Raw genomic sequence first — 6,740 nt, 5'->3', positions numbered from 1 at the left:
TGTTTTGTTTACGGCTGACATGCGGAATTGCTATGGCCTAATTGTGGCCCAAATCTGGCCAACAGGAGCGGACCGCCCAAGTGCCCTCATTCCACGCGGTATGTGGGCCAGATGAAAGTGTCAAGTGTGGGCCAGATCTGGGCCACAGCAATTTTGGTGTCTGGGCCAGATGTGGGCCAGTTCTGCTTCATTTGTTTTGTTTACGGCTGACATGCGGAATTGCTATGGCTTAATTGTGGCCCAAATCTGGCCAACACGAGCGGACCGCCCAAGTGCCCTCATTCCACGCGGTAAGTGGGCCAGATAAAAGTGTCAAGTGTAGGCCGGATCTGGGCCACAGCAATTTTGCTATCTGGGCAGGCACTGTAATTTGCTCTGGCCCCCTTCCTGTTCGCAGGAGAGATGAGATAGTTAGCAGATTGTCATCACTCAATGGCTGGTTGTCTAAGTAGTGTCCGCAAAATAATATAGAATTCATAAACTATTGGAAAAGTTTTTGGGGCAGACCTGAACTGTTGAATAGAGATGGTATTCATCCCTCCTGGGATGGTGCTGCTCTTCTCTCTAGTAATATGTTACATAGTAGAGACCTGCACTCCCGCGGGACTACCGCGGGACCCAGCGCAACAGAGTGCGGTGCGGGACAATATTTGATGGGTGAATGCAGGTGCGGGCTGCAAAATATTATTGTGTGCGGGTTGCGGGAAAATAAAATTATTTGCGGGAAATATAGAACAAAATAAAATAACTAGAAACAAATAAAGCGTTATTTATCTATTGCACAAGCAACAAGGATAACTAAAATAAAAAGCGATTTACAGGCACAAGGTCGGAAGCTAACTCTTGCGTGGTTCATAGGCGCAGAACAGCCAAGCCACTCAGAGGCAAAATGTCTGCACTGCATGACTCAGGTGGATCGTTTAGTGCTACAGATATTAGTTTGTTATTAAAGAAAGGAACATGCAAAACTACAAAACCAAACAAAGGAATTTCTTTACGCCATGTACTTTGCATTCCAGCTTCCAGCGCACCATCGGAGAGGGCTTTCAGTATTTGTGGTCGCTTACTGGAGCAGAGACGGATTAATCTGAAGCCCTCATCAGTGAACGACATGCTATTCCTGCATGGGCACATTAAGTAGTCGTACAGTTTTTTTTTTAGTTAATTCAGTTTATTTTTATTTATTAAGCTAAATATTTAAAATTGGTATATTTTGTTATTGAGGAATAAGGATAGTTTTTGTTTAATGTTTGAAGGAATTGCTCAAAGCAAAGAAGGCATTCTTAAGCAGTATTAGGCCCTATATATAGGCTACTTTTCTGTTTGAACATGAAAGAAATCTAGGTTTATTATTATTAAATAATTTATTAGGCTATTCTATAATTATTATGGTATATTTTTATTTATTTACATTTCTTACTTTTTTTTACTGTATTTCTATGTTCTAAGTTCCTTGTTCATGTTCATCCATTGAATTAAAAGCAAATAAAACGAAACATTTGTTTATTTTCCGTTTCTTTTTTTATATATATATTCAACAGGGGAGCAAGTGAAAAAATAACAGAGTAGCAGGCAGAATATGCAATGTATTTAAAAAAAAAAAAAAAAAAAAAACTACTTAAACGTTTACCGGCGGGATTTTGTGGGCGGGAGCGGGACGAAATTTGATTGTTGCGGGCGGGAGAAAATAACATATATTTTTGCGGGAGCAGGACAAAATTGTCACAGTGTTGGGTTTGTGTTCCCCAGGTGTCCACTAGATGTCTTCCTTCCCCACGGTGTCATTCACTTCATGAACTACATTTCCCACTATCCTTGTCTGCGCTCATCACTGCACTCATTGCACTCAGCTGTTCCCCATCATGATTGTCTTGTTCTGTGTGTAAATACCCTGCCTGTTTAGTGTTTGTTACGGAGTCCTTTTGGATTGTCACACCACTTCTGGATAGCCTGTTTTTGCCTGTACTTGTTGGTTTTCTTGTTTTTGGATTGCCTTTTGGATTTTGACCCTTGCCTGGACTGGATGTACGATTACGGATTTCCCTATTAAATTCTTACCTGCAATTGGATCTCTCTCTCCAGTGTGTGTTCCGTGACAGAAGGACTCCGTCAACTCAGATCCAGCGGTATGTTTTTTAATATCTCTTCCCAAGCCACCGAGTGGGAGAGAAGGGAGTTTTTTAAGGGGACCCGGTTGGTCAAGTTTCGCGGGTCCCGTGGAGGTCACAGTGGAGGATGTAGTCGGGAGATGATCCCCATTCCGGTGGTCCCGGTGGTCCGGAGAAGGAGAAGGAGACACAGCCCGTCTGCCCAGTCACAGACTGTTCACGTCCCGTCTGCCCAGTCAGAGACTGTTCACGTTGCGTCTGCCCAGTCAGAGACTGTTCACGTCAAGTCTGCCCAGCGAGAGAGTGTTCAAGTCAAGTCTGCCCAGCGAGAGACTGTTCACGTCAAGTCTGCCCAGCGAGAGACTGTTCACGTCACATCTGCCCAGCGAGAGACTGTTCACGTCACGTCTGCCCAGCGAGAGACTGTTCACGTCACGTCGCGTCTGCCCAGTCAGAGACTATTCACGTCAAATCTGCCCAGCGAGAGACTGTTCACGTCACGTCTGCCCAGCGAGAGACTGTTCACGTCACGTCTGCCAGCGAGAGACTGTTCACGTCACGTCTGCCCAGCGAGAGACTGTTAACGTCACGTCTGCCCAGCGAGAGACTGTTCACGTCACGTCGCGTCTGCCCAGTCAGAGACTGTTCACGTCAAGTCTGCCCAGCGAGAGACTGTTCACGTCACGTCTGCCCAGCGAGAGACTGTTCACGTCACGTCTGCCCAGCGAGAGACTGTTCACGTCACGTCTGCCCAGCGAGAGACTGTTCACGTCACGTCTGCCCAGCGAGAGACTGTTCACGTCACGTCTGCCTTCATGGACCTGAACTATCTGGAGCGTCTGGCTCGGATCCTGGACATGCCCGTGTCTCCTGTCCCAGAACCGGAGCCAGTGCCCGTTGTTCCAGAGCTGGAGGCAGAGCCAGTGCCCGTTCCAAAGCCGGAGGCAGTGCCAGTGCCTGTTCCAGAGCCGGAGGCAGAGCCAGTGCTTGTCCAGAGCCTGAGGCAGAGCCAGTGCCTGTTCCAGAGCCGGAGGCAGAGCCAGTGCCTGTTCCAGAGCCGTAGGCAGAGCCAGTGCCTGTTCCAGAGCCGTAGGCAGAGCCAGTGCCTGTTCCAGAGCCGGAGGCAGAGCCAGTGCCTGTTCCAGAGCCGGAGGCAGAGCCAGTGCCTGTTCCAGAGCCGGAGGCAGAGCCAGTGCCTGTTCCAGAGCCGGAGGCAGAGCCAGTGCCTGTTCCAGAGCCGGAGGCAGAGCCAGTGCCTGTTCCAGAGCCGGAGGCAGAGCCAGTGCCTGTTCCAGAGCCGGAGGCAGAGCCAGTGCCTGTTCCAGAGCCGGAGGCAGAGCCAGTGCCTGTTCCAGAGCCGGAGGCAGAGCCAGTGCCTGTTCCAGAGCCGGAGGCAGAGCCAGTGCCTGTTCCAGAGCCGGAGGCAGAGCCAGTGCCTGTTCCAGAGCCGGAGGCAGAGCCAGTGCCTGTTCCAGAGCCGGAGGCAGAGCCAGTGCCTGTTCCAGAGCCGGAGGCAGAGCCAATGCCTGTTCCAGAGCCGGAGGCAGAGCCAATGCCTGTTCCAGAGCTGGAGCCAATGTCTGTTCCAGAGCCAGTGCCTGTTCCAGTACCAGAGCCAGTGTTTGTTTCTGTGTTTGTGTCTGTTCTTGTGACTGTTACAGTTCTTGTGTCTGTTCCTGAGCCGGTGTCTGCTGTTCCTGAGCCGGTGTCTGCTGTTCCTGAGCCGGTGTCTGCTATTCCTGAGCCGGTGTCTGCTTTTCCTGAGCCGGTGTCTGCTATTCCTGAGCCGGTGCCAGTGTCTGTTCCAGAGCCTCTGCCATGGCCGCCCGAGGGGTCTTCACCGCCCTGGCCGCCCGAGGGGTCTTCACCGCCCTTGCCGCCCGAGGGGTCTTCACCGCCCTGGCCGCCCGAGGGGTCTTCACCCCCCTGGCCGCCCGATGGGGGGTCTTCACCGCCCTGGCCGCCCGATGGGGGAGTCTTCACCCCCCTGGCCGCCAGATGGGGGGTCTTCACCGCCCTGGCCGCCCGATGGACTGTCTGCTTCGCCCTGGCCGCCCGATGGACTGTCTGCTTCGCCCTGGCCGCCCGATGGACTGTCTGCTTCGCCCTGGCCGCCCGATGGACTGTCTACTTCGCCCTGGTCGCCGGCTAAGTCGTTATTTCCCGTTTTTTTTCCCCTGCATGGCCCACCATCCCTCCCCCTGATCCTCCGCCATTCCACCTCCCTCCTGAACTCTTGTGTTGTGTGTTAGTTGTCTTGGAGCGTCTGGTAGCCACTCCGTAGAGGGGGGGTTATGTCACAGTGTTGGGTTTGTGTTCCCCAGGTGTCCACTAGATGTCTTCCCCACGGTGTCATTCACTTCATGAACTACATTTCCCACTATCCTTGTCTGCGCTCATCACTGTTCATTGCACTCAGCTGTTCCCCATCATGATTGTCTTGTTCTGTGTATAAATACCCTGCCTGTTTAGTGTTTGTTACGGAGTCTTTGTATATTGTCACACCACTTCTGGTAGCCTGTTTTTGCCTGTTCTTGTTTGTTTTCTTGTTTTTGGATTGCCTTTTGGATTTTGACCCTGCCTGGACTGGATGTGTGATTACGGATTTCCCTATTAAATTCTCACCTGCAATTAGATCTCTCTCTCCAGTGTGTGTTCCGTGACAAAAATCTTGCGGGAGCAGCTCTCTAGCACATAGTCTTAGAGCTCAAACATGATAATCTGGAGTTCAGGTCAGGAAGCAGACAGACTGGCTAAACCGACCGTCTGCCAGCTGTCTCACGTCACCAAGGTCAGATAAATCCCATCACATAGAGGCTCTTTCATCTAGATATCATCATATAGAGACCGTGCCTGTTCCCCGAATTAGGAAATACAAAAACAATTCCAAACCCATCCAAGGTTAAAAATTTAATTGATGTTCAACTAATAAAAAACAGATTTAATACAAATGATAAAACTCGGATTGCTGAATATTCGATCCCTTACTTCAAAAGCACTTACTGTTAACGATGTGATTACAGACTATAACCTAGATGTGCTGTGCATGACAGAAACCTGTCTAAAACCAAACGATTACATTTCTTTAAATGAGTGCACCCTGCAAGATTACGGTTATAAACATGAACCTCGTCTGAAACGCAAAGGGGGAAGTCTTGCTGTAATTTATAGTAATATTTTCAAAATACTAAGAAGTCTATTTTCAAATATAATTATTTTGAAGTGTTGGTGCTTTATGTAACAATGTACACTCACCTAAAGGATTTTTAGGAACACCTGTTCAAATTCTCATTAATGCAATTATCTAATCAACCAATCACATGGCAATTGCTTCAATGCATTTAAGGGTGTGTTCCTGGTCAAGAAAATCTCCTGAACTCCAAACTGAATGTCAGAATGGCAAAGAAAGGTGATTTAAGGAATTTTGAGCTTGGCATGGTTGTTGGCGCCAGACGGGCCGGTCTGAGTATTTCACAATCTGCTCAGTTACTGTGATTTTCACGCACAACCATTTCTAGGGTTTACAAAGAATGGTGTGAAAAGAGAAAAACATCCAGTATGCGGCAGTCTTGTGGGCGAAAATGCCTTGTTGATGCAAGAGGTCAGAGGAGAATGGGCCGACTCATTCAAGCTGATAGAAGAGCAACTTTGACTGAAATAACCACTTGTTACAACCGAGGTATGCAGCAAAGCATTTGTGAAGCCACAACACGCAGAACCTTGAGGCGGATGGGCTACAACAGCAGAAGACCCCACCGGGTACCACTCATCTCCACTAAAAATAGGAAAAAGAGGCTACAATTTGCAAGAGCTCACCAAAATTGGACAGTTGAAGACTGGAAAAATGTTGCCTGGTCTGATGAGTCTCGATTTGTGTTCAGACATTCAGATGGTAGAGTCAGAATTAGGCATAAACAGAATGAGAACATGGATCCATCATTCCTTGTTACCACTGTGCAGGCTGGTGGTGGTGGTGTAATGGTGTGGGGGATGTTTTCTTGGCACACTTTAGGCCCCTTAGTGCCAATTTGGCATCGTTTAAATACCACGGCCTACCTGAGCATTGTTTCTGACCATGTCCATCCCTTTATGGCCATTATTTACCCATCCTCTAATGGCTACTTCCAGTAGGATAATGCACCACGTCACAAAGCTCGAATCATTTCAAATTGGTTTCTTGAACATGACAATGAGTTCACTGTACTAAAATGGCCCCCACAGTCACCATATCTCAACCCAATAGAGCATCTTTGGGATGTGGTGGAACGGGAGCTTCGTGCCCTGGATATGCATCCCACAAATCTCCATCAACTGCAAGATGCTATCCTATCAACATGGGCCAACATTTCTAAAGAATGCTTTCAGCACCTTGTTGAATCAATGCCACGTAGAATTAAGGCAGTTCTGAAGGCGAAAGGGGGTCAAACACAGTATTAGTATGGTGTTCCTAATAATCCTTTAGGTGAGTGTATAGTGCAAATGATATTTCACGTTTAAGATTTCTGCTAGCTACTGTATACAGGTCCTTCTCAAAAAATTAGCATATTGTAATAAAGTTCATTATTTTCCATAATGTAATGATAAAAATTAAACTTTCATATATTTTAGATTCATTGCACACCAACTAAAATA

Source organism: Siphateles boraxobius, unplaced genomic scaffold, assembly GCF_051911475.1.
Source record: "Siphateles boraxobius isolate OS27281-9 unplaced genomic scaffold, OSU_SipBor_1 1, whole genome shotgun sequence".
In the NCBI taxonomy this organism is placed as follows: domain Eukaryota; kingdom Metazoa; phylum Chordata; class Actinopteri; order Cypriniformes; family Leuciscidae; genus Siphateles; species Siphateles boraxobius.
The sequence above is the reverse complement of the archived record's forward strand: the minus strand, read 5'-3'. Positions refer to the sequence as shown.